This window comes from Puma concolor, chromosome B4 (assembly GCF_028749965.1).
Source record: "Puma concolor isolate L17-30 chromosome B4, mPumCon1.1.hap2, whole genome shotgun sequence".
In the NCBI taxonomy this organism is placed as follows: domain Eukaryota; kingdom Metazoa; phylum Chordata; class Mammalia; order Carnivora; family Felidae; genus Puma; species Puma concolor.
In genome coordinates, this window is record NC_141673.1 from 23,769,708 (window position 1) to 23,792,591 (window position 22,884).

Sequence of the window (22,884 nt, forward strand, 5' to 3'; positions counted from 1 at the left end):
TCTCATATTTCAGTAACCTCACACAACTTGTATTTTATATATATATATATATATATATAATATACATACATATTTATATTTATATAATTATGTGTATATATTTACATACATACATATATATTTACATACATACATATACGTATATATTTATCAAAAAGATTTTTTCCACATACTTCCTTAAGCTCATTTGGCATAAACAACTGGACAATTCCTTATGGAATAGAAATCTGACAGACTCTGTGCTCATATCTGGTTTCAAGAGCAGGGATTATAAAACATGGAGGCACATTTATCATTGGTTGTCTTCCACCAATGAAAGTGTATGAGGTGAGAAGGGGTACCTCTGACTTCGACTCTGTTAACAGAATTATTTACAAACTTCAAGTGAAAGATATGTAAATACAAACATTTTAAAGCCAATTTTTTTTAAAGCCTAACGGCTGACTTTAAATGAACTAAATGCTTAATATTTGGGGAGGATAATTTTTAGTCTCCACAAAATGAGCTAAATGAAGTTTATTGCATGGATGTGCCTGTGAATAATCTATGTCATTCTAAAGCACCTCTTCTCTTACTTCCTTAGGAGTGAAGCAGGGGAGAATAAATTCTTTCCCCGTAGTCCCTGCAACTTAGCAAATCCTTTTGTCTGAGGAAAGAGTTTAAATTCATCTAAAACTCCCACGATCACAGTCCCCAAGTCTGTAGCAAAGTGGAATGCGATGGATATGGCAACACCTGCTCTGGCAAAGAAGGCCTTGAAGTATGGTGCCAACTTTCAACCTAGGCACATCCTTCTCCACCCCCAGCCTTGGTTACTGGTCCATAAAACATGGCTCACGGACCCACCTCACTGGGTTGGAGGGAATGCCTGGCACGTAGGAGGGGGTGCTCAAATAATGCTTGCTGAAACCCAATACAGAGTGGTGATGGCCCCAGAAATACTAATGCTAGAGGCATTCTAGTCAGAGTTATTTTATCAAGCAGCTCTCCATGTTCCAGAGTCATATGGAGAGGTGGTGTCAATACAAATAGCATGGAATGCATCACCAGGCCATGTGCCGCCACACTACATTTGGTAGTCTTCCAATTCGCCTGAACACGAATGCTACAAAACTTTCACAATTAGCCAGAAAGTCAGCATCGGAGCGCTTACTGTTTCTAGAGCATCTCTATTATTTTGTCACACAAATCACCAGAAAAAAAATCATCTGACCAACATTAGCCGAATTATTTTATGCTAGAAGTACTCTCTGTTAGGGAGAATAACATTTTGAAAACTTCATACGTGACTCCTTCGTGGTGGACTGTTAGTGATTTTAAAACCCTTGAAAATCCTCGCATTTGCCACTTGTCATGTCTCTTGAGCCCGGCACCATAAAAATGCTCCCAGTAGGTCTACTGTAAATTTTTGTGGAATTGAATGAAATTGTTGACTCGTCAACAGTACAATATACAATGAGTAAAATGACACCACTGGTCACTCTCTGAACGGTCCCTTTTTTAAACAGAAGGACTCCCCCCCAAGAAAATAGCAAACGGATTAATTTTGCTTGTTAATGGTAAAGAATGATATTTTACAGCCACAAGAGAAAACGTCAGGTCTGGGATTAGGTGGATTGGAGGGGAACAGACTGCTAGACACAAAGGCAACAAAGAAATAAAAATGCCTTCTAAATACACTGAAGCAAAACAAATGACTGGATTTGGGATTTAACAAAATATAATCTTATTTGCCTCTGCTCTTTCTGCACGTCTTTTCCTTGCACTACGACAATATGTATCTCGCCTTCTCGAGCCATGATTTTCTTTTATGGGAAAGATTGCTGGTAATGGATGGCAATGCGGGGATGTTATCAGTAGTTTGGCATATTCGGTTTTTATGTTTAGAGAACGTCGTTCTTACTACACATTTTAATGCCCCCAATTATTTTCATTCAGTTCTGGTAAGAGGTAAAACAAGAAGAATCAAATTAGAGGAGATTATTGAATTATAGCTGAAGAATTAATAGTGCTTATTTTAGAGATTTCGTTTAGCAGTTTATTTTTTTTAGTGAAAATTGTCTCTAATAAGAAAGCGAGTATTATCACGGAACAATTAGATTTTTTTTTTTAAAGTTTGACAATTGAATGTACCAAAGCCAAAGCTGATAATCTACACTTTATCAGGCAAGGTACAGAACAACATATTTGTTTACAATTTATGGTTGAATACTAGCCCCAAGATTAAGAATTAGGAAATTATCTTTATGACAAACAGATCTTAGCTAAACATATTATTAATCTATGCTGCAAGGTATTAGCCAGCTCTTTGGAGGATGCCAGAGTCACTTTGCTAGCTGAATTATCTGTCACTCTATCACAGGTTTTTCATCTTTGACTTTCTTCATAGGCCTGGAATAGAAGCCTATCTTTCAGGAAAAAATGTTAAAAGAGTACATGAAAAGCTTGTGCAAAAATAAACCATAGCACCTCAGGCTTCTTAATTTTTACACTATAATACTTGGGACTTTTCTACCTTGACACATTCAGAGTGAATGCTTTGATGAAAAGAGAGTAGTAAATTACATATAGAATGAAGAGAACCTGTATTATCATTTTAATAGTCCACAGACACATAAAAGGAAGATGTGTTCACTGTGTGGCGGGACTTAAAACTTAAAATATTCACCGACTGAGTAATAAAAAAATTTAACATGATATGAAAAATGGAAACAGGTTTTTTTTTTTGAAGTGATTATGCATATGCAACTTTTCACAAACGTGTCTGAAAAACTTAACAAAGAAAAATAAAACCAAACCGTTTACGGGACTTTGTAAATAACTAGAGTTTGCCCCTCCTATAACATTTTTTAACAATAAAGACGCTGAAAGTATTTATAGACTCTCAGAGATCACAGGCAATAAAATTCTAGACACTGGGAACAATCAACTTTTACAAACAGCTTCATAAGCCACTGTACCGACAAAGCCCCCATTTTCAGGAGACATCATACAGATTCAACACGGATATAATACGCAGTTTAGGTGATTGCCAGCAGATTAGAATAAAGATGTCACTGTTATTTACTCCTAACCTTTGCAGGATATTCCTAGATTGGTTTTCTATTGAGAGCACGCATTTTCAGTGTGTGGTGATTGCCTTCAGGCTCCCTGCTTTTTCTGAGTGGTGGTTTTCGTGTTTGGATGGGGGAGTGATGCCTGGGACTCTGCCCACGTGCTCCCAATTATCTATACATTATTCCATACTCTCTGCCACTGGGATGCTCTCACCAGAGATCCTTCCAAAGCGGCATCCCATCCAGACGTGCACAAATGAACATTAGAATAGGACGGTTTATTATTATTATTATTATTATTATTATTTGAATGACATGCGACCTGCTCAATGTTTGCATTTAAATTGGCCAGAATAATTCAGCTCTGGCTTTTAATTTCAGAAGGGTTAATCACCCTAACAAAGGTCAATCAAACTTTAATCTTCAATAAAATTGCCACGGCCCCAATCACCTGCAGGACATTTATTATATTCCTATTTCCATGAGAAAGAACGCACTGCTTTCATTATGCATCGCTAATCTTCTAACTCTTTACATTAGCACATTTTACCAAAAATATTAATTCCTTTGAAACTCTGTCAAGAGTTCATTTCTACACATCTCAGGAGATAATCCTGTTTAAAAGAACGGGTGCATCAGCTGTGAACTACTTTCCTGGCCTCTTCTAATCCTCATAGACCTTTGCTACTCCAACTGAGTTCTTACAATAGTAAATCTCAATTACACAAAATATTATGGGGGTTTAGGTTAAAACAACATTATATTATTTTAGGAACTTAATCCTCCCTGTTGTCTGTGATTATGCCATTCATCTACTTGCTCCTATCCATACTGTTTACTGCATTCAAAAGTTATTGATTTGGAAGAAGCCAATGTTAACTATATTTGAATAGCAACAGAAGGACTTAAATTCATTAATTCACTCCCTCGATAAATATATATTGAGTGCCTATTGCGTACCAGATTCCAGGAGGGGAGAGATGAAAAACCGAGGAAAGAAAGAAGAGTCTCTCTCATAAGAATAACATTCTCTTTTGAAAATGATGTCCAAAATACAATAAAACAGTATCTTAAACCTCCACTTTCAGCTTTTCTTGTCATCATTAAATTTTAGTGAAGATTGGAAATGTGTTAAGTCAAATTTTAACCAAAATTTCAACAAACAGGTTTTTCTATTATTTGGACACTGAACAGCTTTAGAATTCGCAGTCCCATAAATGGCTTATTTTTTAAATTTGAGAATATGAAACTTGATTGCCACATTTTAAAATAAATACGTTCAGAGTAGCTAGTCTCCCATGACTAGGAATAAAGCCATGAGAAAGTTTAATTGGGTTTATTAAAAATATGCATGCTGTGCACTAATTTGTTTTGAAAATGTTATTTCATTATGTTTAAAAACTTCTATCAACACACACAACAAATGGCGTTGGTAAAACACAGACACACACACACACACACACACACACACACACACACACAAATTCTTGCTTTATTTTTGCCATGATATAGTGGTCTGGATGAACACAGAGGGAAAGTAAAGGACCTCAGCGTAAGTCCCAATTATACTGGAAATTGATCACCTTGGTATTATAGTGGTGGTGTGACAGCATAAATAACCCAAACTTCACCTTCTGCGTATTTTTTGAGATACCTTCCTCTCTCTTTGTACTCAGAGGAAGCACACAGGCATGTACACAGAGGCACATGTGCTCCTCCCCATCAATATTCAAGTTCATTAATTAGGAATATGTGCTGGCTATAATTTGGGAAACTCCCCAGAGCCTGAATATTCAATCAGGCAAAGCAAACGACAGTGAAAAGAAAATACAGGTATAACAGTCAATGGCCAGACTGGCATTGAGGAACAGCACATCATTTTAAGAAATACTGGTCTTTCTAAATGTAAAAAGCCCCAATTACTTTGACAAAAGTCAAGACCTCAGCCTTCCTTCCCCTTGCTTTGAGCATTTCTTGCAACTGAAATAGAACCTCTTCATATTCTATAACTATGCTTGCTTTTTTTTCACTCCTATAACTAGGTTGACACAATAGAATAAAGCAGAGCAATGGCTTTTATTGTTCAGCAAAATAAATCCAATACTACACGATATACATGTTCAATTGATATTTGTTAACAAATGGTTATTCTGAAAACTGATAAAGATTAGACACAACAACAGGCAAAACATTGCTTTATACTCCATTCTCTGTATCAAAAGCCATTTCATTATATTTCTGAATTTCCAGATCTGGGAAAAAAAATAACCCCAAAGCTTTCAGAGAACATGCCGTCAATGCTCAAGATGCATATGGATTTTTTTTATGAATCATTTTGGTCACAAAACAAAGAAGAGCCCACAAGCCATCAAATGAAAATCTCAGTAAGAAAGCCCAGGTGTAGAATTATGGAAAACGAAACCAAAAACAAAACATACCTTTGGCTGAACAAGTGCACGATTTCTCATCTTGCCCATACAGCTTTGCCATTCCACCTTGAGCAAAAGTCAACTCCGTGTCCCTTGTGATCTTTGTGACAATGCCATCATATCACTGGCAAATTTTTCGATTAAACTTTGCAGATGTAGTAGCAACTTTGTTAATTATGATATTAGCCAGCTGGCGGGTACAATCAGTCAACCGCTGTAAGAAAGCCAGACAAAGAGACATCTAATCATTGCAACCAGAGCAGATAAATTTTGTTCCCTTCTCATACGTGTCACAGATTCTATCCTTTCTGACCCTCTCCTCAGCCATCGACTGTCAAATTTAGATTCTGCGAGCTCCCGGCTTCCCTTTATCCCTGCCTTAGATCTGAAACTCTTGGTTATCAGGAAGACACGCGTCACCAGCTGTCTTGGAGCAGGAAAGCAATCAGGTGAATACTACTTATTATCTTGCATTGCTTTCTGAGGAGTGACAAGATTGATTTGGGACCCAGAATACATTCAGATCTCAGACATGTAGTTCTTAGGGTTTTGGGTTCAAACAGTAGGGTATGTGCAAAGTTGCAACAGAGAGTACTTTAATCCCAATGTTAAGGATATGGGATATTAGAAATTTAAGGAGAATTAAAAAAATCTATCAGAGTTCCTTTTTCAGATGCCTTTGTATTTCCTTTTCCACCTCTGTGCTACCTTGGTAATGTCTACGGACAGACTGTTACCCCGCGGAGACAGCTTCACAGCGAAGTGGCCTTAAGTCAACCCATTGGAAACGGTATTCTGACATTATGAAATTGTCTCCATCTATCCCCTTTTCGTCAAGAAGAGTACTCTATAAATTCCCATTCCTGGAACTTATCCTCACATAAAAGTTGAAATCAAATTTATACACAAAAAGGTGAGAAACTAATTTGGGCATCACAGTTAAGAATAACTTATGCAACTTGAGACTGAGAGACAGACATTTTAACATTCTATTCAAAAATTTTCCTTCAAAAATATCAGTCTACTGAAATCATATAGAAGTGTGTATCTATGGATCCATCAGTTGATAGGTAGATATACACACACATGCATTAAGGAATTTACTGAAATTTAAATGTATATTGGTAGCACACATAATAACATTCCTACAAAATGACGTTACAATATTCTTTAAAGTGCAACATCCAGTTGACCAGTAAAAAGTTTGATCTGCATGGTGAGCCATTAAATCAATGTAATATTTATTAAATGATTATTTTTCCCCATTGAAATGTTTAAACATCAGTGAAGTAAAAACAGTTTGCACTGCAGACTTTAAAAAACAGTTATGGGGCACCTGGGCTGCTCGGTCACTTAGGTGTCCGACTTCAGCTCAGGTCATGGTCTCACGGGTTCATGAGTTTGAGCCCTGCTTCAGAGAATCTCAGACTCTCTCTCTGACCCTCCCCACTTCTCAAAAATAAACAATAAAAAAAAGAGTACTATACAATACAACAATAAAATTATATTCATCAACAAACTAGTAGGTCTTTCTGGGATGGAAGAATTTGGTGAAAAATTAAAATGCAATTTTGAGTTGCATTTTAAATAGGAATTTTATACATTTGGTCCCCTAAAGGGACCAAAATGGTTCTCCACCTGTGAAAACTGCAGTTTAGTGTGCGGTATTAAAAATAATGTATGGATGTATCCTAAATTTACATTTTACTTTCACATGCGGATGTTCCAGTAACAGAAAGTCCAAAGTGCCTGCACTTGGTTTATTTAGCACAAAGTGCTGAAAATACAAATGTATCTGGGTGCAATCTAAGATATGTGCCACAGGGCTAAGGTGACGTAGGGATCCCCCAAACTATGAGAAAGATCGGTTGATTCTAGGAAGATAAATCCTACCAGGACAGAGATGAGAGAGGAAAATTGGGCTTCAGGAATTCTCAGAAATTATATCTACGTAAATATCTTTCTGAAAGGAAAATATTTTTTGTCCTTCATGTCTGGGGCTGCAGTTAAGAAATATGGCAGAGTCCATGGAAGCAAAAGAACAAAGGAGTCGGAAATATTAGAGGATGAGCGTGTGTTGCAGCACAATCTTGAGAACAACGACAACAACACAATCTTAGACATGACTTTCGTAATGCTCCATTAGGAAACGAGCTGGGCTTTCACCTTCCCCATCACAGACTCAGTGACCACCATGGGGCCTGACACATGGTAGTTTCTCAAGAAATACATGTCGATAAAGAATGAATACTTTTGTGGCACACACCATCCTCCTCAAAGCCCAATTGACACATTTTAACAAGTGATGCAAAAAAATCATTCTTTAGGCCTTATGTTACTATATATCAATCATCATATATACATTCAAAATCGTATCTTTAAAATACCAAAAAAAACAGTCCATACCTACAGAGTTCAAGATACAATTTTTCTTAAGATTCCAAAATAAGTGTTTCAATAGTGCTCACTATCTGCTCCCGTGAAAATAATCCTAACTCAAAGTTAAAATGAGTCAAAAGCTTTTTTGCTCTTTGACTGAAAATAAGACCTTTTCTTTGGAAATCCAAAGAGGATAAAATATACTACTTACACAGAGTTTTTCATCTATAAAAGAAAATGAAAACAATCTAACATTCCCAAAGAGGGAGATTATTAAATCAATTAGGGCAATTACTTGTATGCAGTTATTATGTGAAAATGAAGATGACCAAGAAAACCATCTTCTTACCACTATAGTGAATGAAAAGAGCAAAATAGAGAATTGCACATATACTGATGACTGAGTACATTTGGACAAAGATTGGAAGGAGAAATACCCAAAAAGAAAATATGCGCTCCGCGGGGTTAAAGCGTGTTTTCTTCTTACACAGAAGCTTGCTTTAACACCACTAGAATTGTTAATCTCAAAAAGTATGAACAAAAGACCCCATCTGTAAAATGGGAACAACAAGAATAATACCCTCCTGAAAGAGCTTTGGTATTAAATCAGATAACGGGAATAAAACCTTCTGCATCTTTCGTCACCTGCAGTAAACACTTGTTAACATATCTTAGTTATTATCTTTACTATAACCACCATATAAATAATCCTCACACATCTATCTATACCGCATCTTTTATTTTTTTCTATGAAATATCACCAAAAAGTCACTGAATTAAATGATGCAATCTGGGGCGCCTGGGTGGCTCAGTCAGTGAAGTGTTCAACTTCGACTCATGTCATGACTCACAGTTCATGGGTTCAAGCCCCACACTGGGCTCTGTGCTGACAGCTCAGAGCCTGGAGCCAGCTTCGGATTCTGTGTCTCCCTCCCTCTCTCTCTCTCTGCCCCTCCCCATGTGCTCATGCTTGCTCTCTCTCTCTCTCTCTCTCTCTCAAAAATAAATGAACATTAGGGGCATCAGTTGGTTAAGTATCTGACTTCAGCTCAGGTCATGATCTCACAGTTTGTGAGTTAGAGCCCCATGTTGGGCTTCGTGCTGACAGCTCAGAGACTGGAGTCTGCTTCAAATTCTGTGTCTCCCTCTGTCTTTGCCCTTCCCCTGCTTGCACTCTGTCTCTCTCTCCCTCCAAATAAATAAACATTAAAAAAAATTTTAATATAAAAAATGAACATTAAAAAAATAAATAAATGATGCAATCTGAAACAAGGAAAACTCACCAGGCATAGAAATATAGCCTAGATGATAAAACTGGTTTATAAAATAATTTACAAAATAATGACAACATGTTGATTCAATAATTCTATACGTTACTCAATTCTCACCATGAGTGTAGTCACCACCTGTCACCATACAAATGAACATAACATTGTATGTCAAATATACATCAATAAAAAACTAATGGCAATAATAATAATGAACAAAGAAATGTGATCAGTTGCAAATTATATTTTGCATAAGACCTCTAAGACCGTTATTATTTTTAGAAGACCAAGAGGTCTTATAAAGATGGCTCCGGTTTCAACTTCTGACATGCCAGTAAAGAAGCAGGACTGCTGGAAAAACTGAAGTGGGAATAGGAGAAACTGACCTGGAGGAATTGACACACCTCCTAGAATCTCAGTGCTCTTCCTTTCATTTTTCCAACGTGGTACCTGCTGATTTCTGTTCCCCAAGGGCACAAATTCCAGCTTAGAGCAGAATCAGAATCACGAGAGCTGCTCTCTCCCTGGGGCACGCCAGTGCCATACCTCCCAATGGGTTATTATACAAATGCATTGCATAGGTATGGACTTCTGCACAGATGGAAACAGTCAGTGAGAACAAGGCAATCTAGCCTTGGAAACACTGTCCATGGAGAAGCATGTAGAAGTGGCCACTGTGGATCCACACAGACCACTAAATCCTATTCTGCTACAGGACGCTTTTATTCGTGTCCCATAAACTATCTTCCACTGGCCCTTGAAACTGCCCATCTTAATCCCTCTGATCACCTGAATATGTTTAAATTAAATCTCATATATATATTTATTTCATTTCTGCCTTCTGACCCACTGGATGTAGAATCAAATGTCTAATGTCCCTTCTCTGTTGTGCCATGGTCTCAGGCATCAGACAGCCTGCTTCCATTCCATTCCTGGCTCCCCACTTACTGGCTCTGGGACTTTGGGCAAGTTATGAAATCTCATCAACACTCTTAAAAAAATAACACCACCTTGTAGTGCTATTGTGAAGATTAAATTATACATATCGGTTGCTTAGCACACAGTAGGTATTCAAAAATGCTCTGTCATTACTGAAGTCACGGTGAAATCATTGGGAAACAACACAGCTCGGTAAGGGGAGCAAGAGATCCACAATCAACCTCCTTGGGTGAATTTACATCCTGGTTTTCTTCCTTCGGTGATTACTAACAACAATGAAAACAGTAAGAATATTAATAACTTCCTCATGGAGTTATCAGAGTTAAATGACTACTATAAAGTACTTACCACATAGTAAATAATGTATGTAAGTATTATTATTATCCTGCCTATCATGCCAATTGGTTATTTCTTCCCCTTTGCTTAACTGTTGTAAAAATAAATCATAACTTAGAATGTTTAGACCTGAGGACACATACATTCATATGTGCTTGAAAATATGTACACAAGGGTCCTCAATGCAGCACTATTTCCAGTAGCAAAAGGCTGAGAAAGATCTAAAAAATCACCAAAGATAACTGGTTAAATAAGGTTATATCCATGCTGTGGAGGGCAAAGCAGCCATCAAAATGAACGAGGAAGTTCTGGTATGAAATTATTTCCATGACACATCTTAAGGGAAGGAAGAATTGCACAGAACAGTGTATTGCACGTTATCATTTTGTTTAATAAAGATTTGCACATAATGTTTGTATATTTAGAGAATCTCTGAAAAAATACACAAGAAATCGCGAACAGTGATTTCAGTAAGGAATGTGGGGCTTGAGGGACAGGAATGGAAAAGTTCTCTTCACAGTACGGATCTTCCTCGATCTACAATGGAGTTACGTCTTGACAAACCCATCGCCAATTGAAAATACCGTAAGTCAAAAATGCCTTTAATACACTTCATCTACCAAACATCATAGCTTAGCCTCGCCTACCTTAACTGTGCTCAGAACACTCACACAAGCCTACTGTTGGGTAAAATCACCCAACGCAAAGCTTATTTTATAATAAAGTGTTGAATATCTCATGTAATTTCCTGAATGCTGTACAGAAAGTGAAAAACGGAATGGCTGAATCGATAGAGAAGAGTTAAGGGTTGTAAGTGTGTCGGCTGTGCACCCTCAGTGGCTGCCTGGGAGCTGCTGGCCGGCATCATGAGAGGGGATTTTACCTTATTTCATTAGCCCAGGAGAAGATAAAAATTCAGAATTCAAAATACTGTTTTTTAACATCAAAGAATTGTAAGCTGAACCACTGTAAGTCAGGGACTGTCTATATATTCTTTGCTACTGTATGAGTTTGTGTTATACATATGTAGCTCTCTTTTAAAAACACTAACAAATTTAACAACTTAAAAAAGTCATTATCCCTACTTGAATGTGCAGTCTATTTTAGTTTCTTTATAAACAAGAGACACCCTTCATTTCCCACGCTAGTAGGCACAATTCACCAGCTTATGTCTGCCCAGTTGATCTGCAGGACACAGAGTGCTGGTTTTTGGGGTGTGTGTGTGTGTGTGTGTGTGTAAGATTTTACTTTTAAGTAATCTCTATACTCAATGTGGGGCTCAAACTTAGAACCCTGAGATCAAGAGCTGCACAACCCAGTGACTGACAGCCAGGTTCCCCCATAGTGTTGTTTGCACCATAGCACGACCTTTCCCTTCCAACTCTCCTTTCCATGCTATTTTCAATAGCGTTTGTTGTAGGAGTGGATTTTCCCCACCCAATAACTGCCAAAATGTTAATATTCTTGCAGCCTCTCCTTTCTCAAAGGATGTCTTCTTTATCAAGGATTTAATTCAGCACATGAGACACTAACTGCATTCCTACATTCTGGATGATTCTAGAATCATTTCAAGTCAGGAGTAGTCTTCATGTTACAAATGGACAAATGTTTGTCATCAGACAGGCAGTTCACTCTCAAGGCTAGGTTCCCTAGGTTGCCAGCAGAATGCTCAGAGCTAAGGGTCACAAGATGCAACATTACATATTCCTGGTATATAATAAATTCTACACTGATAACTTGAAAGTTTGGTATGGGCTTCAAATTTAAGACTGTTCTTGTCTTTTCAAATATGCAGATTTGAGGATTCATTGATAATTATAAATGTTATCTAAACAAACAGCAATTGATACCTTCATAGGAATCTTTCACGTGTCACGTTTTCTCCTTATATGGAACAAATAGTCTTTCCTACTTTTGAAAGGTGCAACTACCAATCACAGATGTTAGCCATCAGAATGCTTGGCTTTGCAATGGGGTGATAGGCAACCTGTGGCCTCTCCTGCCTGTCTGTAAAGCAGCATTGAACTCACAGTGGAAAGATGATGGCTAAACAGGTTAGTTGATACAGTAGACTCAATGGCCAGCACTTGGGAACCCTAATAATGGGTGTTTTCATCAGCAGCAACCTCATTGTCATCATCACTAATTTTAAACACCATTAGATGGCCAATTGCTGCACTAGGATATGAAAAACTGCTGGCTCTTTCCACTTGTGAATTTTTCTTTTCCAGAGTAAATCTTATCCATGAAATGAATACAGGTCCATACAGCGACTGGTAATACTCCTATGTCAGCACTTTTCAGACTTTCATGATCATGAAAATCGCTTAGGGATCTTGTTAAAATGTAGATTTTGATTCAGTAGATCTGGGCGGAGCCTGTCATGCCACATTTCTGACAGGATCTGGAGGGACCCTGCTGCTGCTGGCTGCTAGGTACCAGGGTTATGCACACCCTGAACTTTACACAGGGTAAGAACGACATGCTTGGTAATAAATGCAATGAATATTAAACTATATACTTATGTGTGCAACCAAGTAATGTTTCTTTCTTCTTTCTCTCAAGCTTATCTCTCTGCATTTGCATTTCTCATTCTTCAAACAAAATGCAGGTACACAATAAAAGTACAACTAGTTTCCTCTCTATGCTGACCACAGGTGGATACAAGGCAAGAGGAAAAAATCAATGCTATCATTCATAAAGGAAGGGGTGCATTTACCAAAAAAAAAAAAAAAATCTTTTAAGTGAAAAGGCAAAGATTTTCACCTTGAGATATTTAAAAGAGTGAGTGATAACTGTTATTTCCTTTCTTACCATAACCCAAGTCAATGTTTACATTCATTCTATTTGACCCAACAACAAAATAAGGTATTAACAAAATCTTTTTTTCTGTGATCTGTGTTGCTTCTCTTGTGTAACTAAATATTTACATCTGTTTCTTGAAACAACTACTTAAGGTAAACAGTTTAATCAGTAAGAATACTGTACCCTCATAAGCTGATATGGCCTAACTCTTAACAATTCTGGAAATATTTGCTAAGCTTTCATTATCATTTCTATTGCCATGACCTAGTTCCCTTGATATGCTTGAGGATAATGGGTGAAAAAAAAATAATAGAATTTGAATATGGTAAAGTAATACTCTAAATTCTAAAACCCAGCATCCAGGCAAAAGCTAACTATGGGTTATATGATCCAACTCAATTTTGTTTTTGTTTTTTCAGGCTTTTGTTGTTGTTGTTGTCGTTTTCCAAAGTGAGATCCGTGGTAAGAAAATATTTACAACAGACCTAAGTACCACACACACTCAAGAATATTTTTGGCGAAAAAAAATGTGTTCATGAAACAATATTTATAACATACAGTGTACTCTGATAATTCTATTCTTTCTCTTACTTTATTTTATTATTATTCATTTTCAATGCTGGCTATGACCTACTAAGGTGATTTCATAGACCACTCATGGGTCATTCAAACTTCCACGTTTGAAAATGCAGAAACCTTGAGAAACGTCTGAGAGCTGAAGCAGCTTCTCTAGTGGTTTATGGATGCAAGAGATGTCCAGGAACTGTGGCCATGCTGCGACATTCATAGACCAACGGCCTGGTCAGAGAGACCGTACAGGGGCATTTTAGTGGCAGTTAACCATATCTCCACCAATACATTCAGTATAAATGCTTTCTTCCCTCCCTTCTTTGGAGGATAATGTAAGAAAATCGCCTCTGACAATTAGGTAGAATAATGGAGTTTCAGTGACTTATCCAATTACTATTAGGAAGTAATGAGGAAGCAAGTGAAGAATGACTATGGACCAGAACCGATGAATACAAGGAAACGTGCAGGTAGCAATTTAGCATCTTTTAAATAAACTTGAATATAGCTAGCTGCATTGACCTGGGAGTCACATCGGTGAACCAAGGAGACAGTATTCTAAAATAAATTGGAACTTTTAAGTACCAGTCAATCACAAAAAGTGCAGAGAAAATGAGATTTTGGTTTGTGTTTGTCCATTTCATGAGGGAAGAGCCAACCTGTCCCTTTCAGAATTTCCAACAGCACAGAATCATTACAAACTGAGAGGGCAGGCATTCTAGTTTCCATTTTATAGAAGGAACACAGGAATCAGGTGTGTGAGATAAGAAACTCAAGTAAATGAAGTCATGGATCCTAAATGAAGTATGTTGAAGCCACACGTCCATGCCTGGCTACTTGCTCGATCTTTTCTTTCCCATTGAAACACGAGCAAGCAAACAAAGACAAAGCACACCCCAGTTGGTAGCAAGAGAGACAAACAGGCTAGAGGGGAGTACTGCTATCTTTAGTGGGTTTCAAGAGTTGTTCTGCATGAAGAAAGATGGGGTAACCTTTTATATTTCCTCCTGCACAGTTATTCTCAGATTCCATATGGGGAGTACAAAAATAGTGAAGAAAATCTCCCTAGTTCAGAGTTGGGTACCATGCAGAGGCTTAAGTGATACTTTTGAGTGGAAAAGAATTAGCTGAATATTTTTAAAACAGCAATATTTTAGTGATGATCAGAGATCATATTCCTTATATATTTTATCTGTCAATGTTTCTAAGGCAGATGTGTATTCTGACAATTCACTGATAGTTATTGGTCTATTTAAGGTATATATGTTGGGATAAAGATATGTTGAACAGACTAGCAGGGCATATCGCAATATTACTCCTCTCAGAGAAAGACCTTTTCATAACTCTCTCAAGGGCCTCTGGCTCTTAGTAAACATCAGTTTTTTTGCTCTCAGCTGAAATTATTCTGACAGCTTTGACATTACATTATCATTACGAGATCGGGGTATACTTAAAGATAAATGAGGATTCATGGAGAATTAAAAACAGAAAGAATTAATATCTGTTTCCATAATTTGAGATTAGAATATCAAAGGTTACTCAGATAAAAATTTGATACTTCTTGTTCACTTAATCACCTTTATACAGGTAAGCAAATGATTCATGTTGTTCCATCAACAGCCCTCCACTTCCTCCTCACACAAAAACACATACGTCTCATTTCAAAGATGTGTTTAAAAGAAATGATGACATTTTAACATCCTGGAAAGATTTCTTAATGTGGGTTAGTTCTAATTCCAACTGATTTTCTCTGTAACTCAGCCTCAGTCACTCTCATTAAAAAAAAAAAAAAAAAAAAAAGGAAAAGAAAAAGAGAAAGAAAAAGAAATATTCCCAGCAAGATCTTTCAGTTACATGGTAGATTTTTCTAAGTAGATTGCATGCCTCTCGCTCTTATATGATATATTAATAAGATATTATGTTACTGTACAATTTACTAAATTGCAAAGATCAGTCATTCTTACTTTCTACGCAAATCTAATCCTACAAAGCACATGCACGTTCATACACACGTGGTTAAACACTCTCAAGTGTGGTGGTCCTTTACAGAGTCACATAATTAAATCATTTGGCATTTGGGGGACTTTTTCAAGAAAGTTTATTATGGCCAAAAAAAAAAAAAAAAAAAGATTCAAAATGAAAAGTGAAATTTGTACCTGAGTTTTAAATGACAATTTTTATTTGTTTATTTGTATAATTATCTATTTATTTTAAGAGCACCAGTGAAGATGGGAGTTTGGAAGAGGATGCATTAAGAGGAGATGAAACAGATGGAAAACACAGTTAAGATCAAAGAGCCCCATCAATTCATTCGGAGAGTCAGAATCCAGCTGAGCCTTGGAGCCCTGTCTGCATAATAAGAAAGGTTGCCTAAAACATAAGGATTAAACAGATGAGCTGTCTCCTGCAGAGGCGTGGGAGGGAAGCCCCACTGAGACACTTGTAAAGACACTTTGGAAGAGCACACCTGCTCCTCCAGTCAAACATACAGCAGACCAGCCTGACCAAAGATGTTCCACTAATGTACTAGTTTTAAGAAAAAGGAATGTATGTCCTAAGAATGTCTTTTTTTTTTTTTTAATTTGTCAAGGTATTTTCAGTCCAGGAACAATGACAAATTAATAAGTCGCCTCCATTTTTCCAAGGTGACTTACCAAGTGCTTACTTTTCGAAATTGAGAAAAAACAGAATGCATGTTTTCCTATGTCATGAAACTGTGTTAGGGAGAAGCCTACCTTGTGATCAATTTTTTTTTCCAATAAATGGTGCTTTTCTTGAGACAATCTTGAGTAACACTGGTAAATATATGCTAATTCTGTTTTCCATTCTCAGGAAATTATCATTTTTAGTAGTATATCCCAATTTTTATGAACACCGTGCCAGGTTATACTCAGAGCTATGCTAAATTACACAATTCAGTTCCATATAGCAAGAATACAGCACAGAAATCAAATGCACTTAAGGCTCTGGGCCCGTGACAAATGGTACATTTATTCTAATGACTTCTTCACAATGTTATGTTGTAGCTACTGATAAGAAATTATTCTGAACATAAATACAATTTTCTTTTAAGAAAGCTAAGCTAAGCACGCTGGGCCTTTAGACCCTACTGGGAAAAGATCGTATGGAGTTATAACATTAGACTTCAAATAAAATTTAAAAACTTTACCTTTGGTATGGATTAACTTTCTCAAGCACAGCATGTAGGGTGATTTAAACACGCAATTAATAGACACAAATATATGGTAAGCAATGGCTTTTGTTTAATTCACCAAAACAAGCAATCCAATTTGCAGTGAGAGCAACAGAGTCTCTCAGGAGTAGAACAAGCTGCAAAATGTCAAGAAGTGGCTTTGTGGGGTTGAAGTGCAGTCTTTGACCTGCTCCCTGGTAGTCTAATTACATTGTCACTCACTCAACCAACCAACCAACCAACCAACCTTTTTACAGTGTTGATTACGTGTAAGGCACTGTGAGGGATACAGAGAATTACACACGAACAGTACGTAACAATACCAAACGGAAAGTGTCAAATGCGTGATGTGGGTAAATGCTGTAGAAGCGAAAAACACTGTGGGATGAAGAGCTCAAAGTCTTCATTTAAGAGATGGGATCTCACTTAGGACATGAGGTATGAGGTGAAGAGGAGGGAACTGGTTCTCCGGGGGAAAGTACAGAGATAGAAGGGCCTACGCTCCACTTGGAGAGAGAAGACTCACCGTTGCACTTAACTAGCAGATATAGAACCTTATGTGCAAGCTTGAAAAGGAAAGAAAGGTAATTTTGAGGAGTCTTTACTAGCACACAAACTGCTTTCCCCTCAGTCTTTCTCTAGATGTCATCTGCACAATCACTTGGCTTTCCTATTAAAAACTCACAATCCAGACATTGTGAATCAGAATCTTTGGTGATGAGAACGGAGAAACTGGACTTTTGAACAAATTCACAAGTGTGGATGTTATTTTTCATCTCTTAGAGGTAACGGGAAACCTTTAAAGTATTCAGGAAGAAGTGAACTGAAGGATAGGTTAGAAGGACTTTGGGAAGGGTGGATTGGGAGACAAAAAAAAACTCTGGGCAGGAAGTCCAAATCAGAAGTTCTCATTTTAATCTAGGTATGTGGTAAGAATAAACATCCAAATAAACACCCATATTTCCATTTCTCTCAAAAGCAGAAGCCCTTAATCCCAAATCTCATCAAAATTTCCTACATATTAATATTCCAATATGTTTATTTTTAGTTTTTATTTTGAGAGAGAGAGAGAAAAAGACAGAGAATGAGCAAGGGGAGGAGGGGCAGAGAGAGAGAGAGGAAGAGAGAATCCCAAACAGGCTCGATTCTGCCAGCACGGAGCCTGATGCAGGGCTCCACCTCAGAAAACCTGAGATCATGACCTGAGCCGAAATCAAGAGTTAGACACTCAACCGAAAGAGTCACCCTGGCACCACAATATTCCAATATGTTTTTAAGAATGACGTTGAAGTCCAACTCATTTCAGTAAGACATTACTGTCACCTTAAAAAAACTTTTTAGGAGCTCCTGAGTGGGTCAGTCGGTTGAGCTTCTGACTCTTGATTTTGGCTCAGGTCATGATCCCAGGGTTGTGGGATCAAGCCCCATGTGGGGTCCTGTGCTGGACGTGAAGCCTGCTTAAGATTCTCTCTCTCTCTCACTTTCTCTCTGACTCTCAAATTAAAAATTATATATATATTAAAAGTACACTAGTCTACTTCTAATAACTACTTTAGTGCCCATTTTCAGAAGTTCTCATTCAAATCTGACTCTTCAGATAAATAAATATTTGTTTCATTAATCCTTAGAGTAGTTATCAAAATCATCCATAAATACTATCATATGGACCAAAAATTAAGACAATAAATAATATTCAGTGCTAGTAAAGGTACTGAGAGGATTATTAATAACTATTTTTGAGAGTTTAAATTTATACACCTATTCAAGGAGCAATTGGTAATGTCTACCAAAAATTTAAATGTCCAACAAAAAAAGTACTTCTGAAAGTCTAGCTTAGAAAAGTATCTCCAGAAGTGTACCAGGATAGATAGTACATGCACACACACACACACACATGCTTATATAATCATTATTTTACAGAAAAAAGATGGAAATAATTTACAAGAACATCAGGAAGGGAATAGGTATATGAAGGTACATATACATTACAGAAAATGGTGTAGTTACAGCCACAAATTCTGAAAATCTTTGTGTTGTTGAATGATGTTCAAGATAAATAATTTAAAAACCAAATTATAGAAAAATATGTATTGGGGAGCCTGGGTGGCTCAGTCGGTTAAGCGTCCGACTTCGGCTCAGGTCATGATCTCGCGGTCCGTGAGTTCGAGCCCCGCGTCGGGCTCTGTGCTGACAGCTCAGAGCCTGGAGCCTGCTTCAGATTCTGTGTCTCCCTCTCATTCTGACCCTCCCCCATTCATGCTCTGTCCCTCTCTGTCTCAAAAATAAATAAACATTAAAAAAAAAAAAAAGAAAAATATATTGAATAATCAAATTTTTTATTAATTTTTTTAATGTTTATTATTTTTGAGAGGGAGAGAGAGACAGAGACAGAGAGACAGCAAGCAGGGAAGGGGCAGAAAGAGGGAGACACAGAATCCAAAGCAGGCTCCAGATCTGAGCTCTCAGCACAGAGCCCGATGCAGGGCTCGAACTCAGAGATTGTGAGATCATGACCTGAGCCGAAGTCGGACGCTCAACCGACTGGGCCACCTTGAATAATCAAATTTTTAATGAAAAACGCAAAGTGTGTTAATAAGTGCATTTATGCATGTTTGTTTATAGAAAAAGCTCATTAACAATAGTAGGATTGAAAAATAGTAAAAGAAGGGTTTTCACTCTTTAATTTACACATCTGTATCATTTTTCTCTAACAACAAGCAAAAGTTCTTCTGTAACTTAAAAAAATTAATATTTATCTTTGAAGTAGCTACAAAAATTTACGCAGTATTTGCAAAATCTATTAAGTACTTGCTAAGGATTGTAAATAACTTCTGAAAATAAGTGTCACTTTTGAAGATGGTGTAGAGAGGAAACTGGCTTCCTTTCATTGTGATTAATTAACTCTCAAAATTTAATGGACTTACAGCCTTTAAAAACCATTCAGAAACGTTAACGATTTAAGTATTGACTTCTACTTTACAAAAGCCTTTCTATTTTAATTAATCTATCAATCTTTCCATCTGATGGGGGAAAACTTTATATTCACATCTTTAAAGACCAGAGTCTGATATAAGTAGATCCGCATAATATCAGAGCTTAGAGGCTAAATTGGGTAATTACGCTACTTGATTATTCATTAGATACATTTCATAAACCCACCTTCACTGACTTAGCACTATTAGATACTTGGTTTCCACAAAATATCATAACTTATAGTATATGGAGATGCTGAACATGAACAATTATTTTATATTTAAGTTTAATAGCAATCTGTTTTCAAAACACTTCCAAAAGATGCTGTTTAAATCACTAACTTCATACTGTGTACAAGGTGGGTTTTCCCTACACCAACATGGTGATTTTTAAAAATTAACATAAAGCTAATTTGTGTATTTTTAAAAGTCAAAAAATGTCTTTTAATTCTTAAACATTACAGAAAAATTTTAAACATCATGGAAAAAAACCCCATAACTTCATTATAAAATTCTCCATAGTTGAATAGAGTTATGTATTTCCCAGATCTCATTTGGCTTTAGTGGAATTCTAGCTCCATTCCAATTCTAAGAAATATGAAAGGAAAAATAAAATATGAAACAGTTGTGGAGTAAATTAAATCTCATTTTTATATATTTCATAGCACTGACACACGGCACGTATCCTTTGCTGACTGTATACAGTCAGCCATATACTTTGTCACAGTGAAAGGAACAACTTTACCAAGCCTATTCAGAGAGGAAATAAGGAGAAAACTACTGACTGCAGAGTTTCCTAGAGTTTGATGGCAATTAGCAAGTCCTACAGCTATTATTTTATTTAAAGTACCTTTTTTTAGGTCCTGTTTTACAAACTGTGAGAATACATAAGTAAACATTAAGTTCTTGAACAAAGTATTCTTTCCATAAAATTAGAAAGTTCAGTAAGATAAACAATATAAATGTTCTCTCTAGATGTATGATCAAAGTTATGCCCAGGTTGATACAGAACATCTAGGAAAGACCAAAAATGATTTACCAACAAGGAGCTTATGGAAGAGACAAAACATCTACCTGTGAAACAATTAGAAAATATTTTACAAATGTTTGAGTATCACTACGTGTGGTACAATCATAGAATAAAAAAGTGAGCTACAAAAACATCCATAATTCCTCTGGTATTTCTCAAATCCTCAGGTATGGTCATTTTTCCTCTTAAGTAGGACAAACATAAAAGCACATATTTTAGAATTTGCATTTATTTTCAGCTACACCAGTGCTAGCTGTCCCCCCTCCCAAACTCACCCCAGGTGAGTTTGATCACCTTGTAGCCATGTAAGAATTCCACAAATTAGAGGTAAAAATAGTAAAGTTCCATGGCACGTATTAGTAGCTTAACAACATTGTTTACTATGACGATTTTTATTTCTTTCTGCTATCAGAAAATCTTGCTATCAGAAAATCATTTAACAAATGAACTCCACTATGTGCTGCATACTATGTTTGATATAATGCTGGATGATGGGGATAGAAGATGAACAAACGGATAAAGGTCTCTAAACAGATATGAATTGGTTTTCCTGGTTTAAAGGTTTTCTTTTTCTTTCTTTTCAGAGAAAGTAATTCCATAATCTTCTGTAGCAATGTTTTCCAGGTCCATCATAGCTTTTTTCAACACCTTAAAATACTTAGCCTTTGTTTCTCATTTCTATTTGCTCTAAAAAACACAGTAGGTACCCTTTACATGTGCAAGGCTTATGATATGTGTATGTGGTTTTTTGTTTGTTTCTAAAATACTTTTTAGGTCACAAGGCAAAAGCTACTGACAAGCAAGGCAGAACAATACAAACGTGTTAACATTCGTTCTAGTTTAGGCCTAACTGTAAAAAGCTTTGAACGCAAAGGAAATTGGTTCAATGTTAAATTTAGGCTACACAAATCTTATCAGAAACAGAAACTTCTCCCCACAGACTTCTTAACATTTCCAGTTTAGCCGACATTGATCGAGATTTACTTTTGTCCTGATTTAATTGAAAATGGTCTTCGATATGAATACTATCCCGCAACATATCCATGTGTGCCTGGGGTTAATGTCATAGCTTTCTTTAAACTGGAAAATAATTACTATGAACTTTTCTAAAGGTTTCACAAACCAGCACCTCCAAAGTACTGAAATTATCTTAATTCACAGTGATTGTGCAGCTAAAGAACTTTTGGCTTTTTTCTCAAAACACTTCTACTTCATCAGCAACAGATGAATTTATGAACATTATTAATTCAAATGATTTTTTCATTTGTGTAAGCTCCAAGGTTGTCTCACTAAGATCAGCTCTCTCTCTGCGTTCTATAAAATGTAATCAATCTCTATTATGGTCATGAAAATGGTATTTGTCACTTTGCTGAGAAAAAAAAAAATCAATATATCTTCCAAGGCTGAACAGGCATTTAATGCAATGAATTGAAGACTATTAGAGAAATTTGGCTTGCCAGGAGTTTAGGATGAGATAATAGAAATCCAGAAAATTCACAGAAAGTTGGCCAATGAAATATATACATAGGCCATAGAAATTAATATTTGGGCAGTAGAATAACCTGCCATCTCCAATCTTGATAAGAAAATGGATTTAGATGGGAAATCTCCAAGGGGACACCATTTTAAAAAACAAAAGTGAAATCCATATACCAAGAAAACATTTCTTGAATGTGGCTGATAAGTTCATTCTCATTTCCTTATAAAATGTGCCAGATAGAGGAATGCTTTTAGAGTTGCATAAATGTAAAAAACCTTCAAGGTCAGAAAACTCTAAGGATATTGCCACTGGAAATATTTTGGCTCTGAGCTTTTCGGGGCTGTAATCTGTTGCCGTGGTTAACTACAGGGCACAATGGTGTTGTAGAGTTGGAGAATCCAAAGCGCATCTTGCCAGTCTCCCTCTCAGA

General features: G+C 36.7%; 1 protein-coding gene across 8 annotated transcripts in view; it reads right to left on the minus strand.

Annotated features, from left to right (window-relative positions):
- Positions 1-22,884, minus strand: part of LOC147578968 (uncharacterized) — a 98,254-nt gene that overhangs the window by 23,924 nt on the left and 51,446 nt on the right. For all 8 annotated transcript variants that reach the window (XR_015253414.1, XR_015253413.1, XR_015253412.1 and 5 more), the window contains one exon: positions 5,495-5,699. The gene's annotated coding sequence lies outside the window, so the exon portion shown is untranslated. The remainder of the gene's footprint in view (positions 1-5,494; positions 5,700-22,884) is intronic.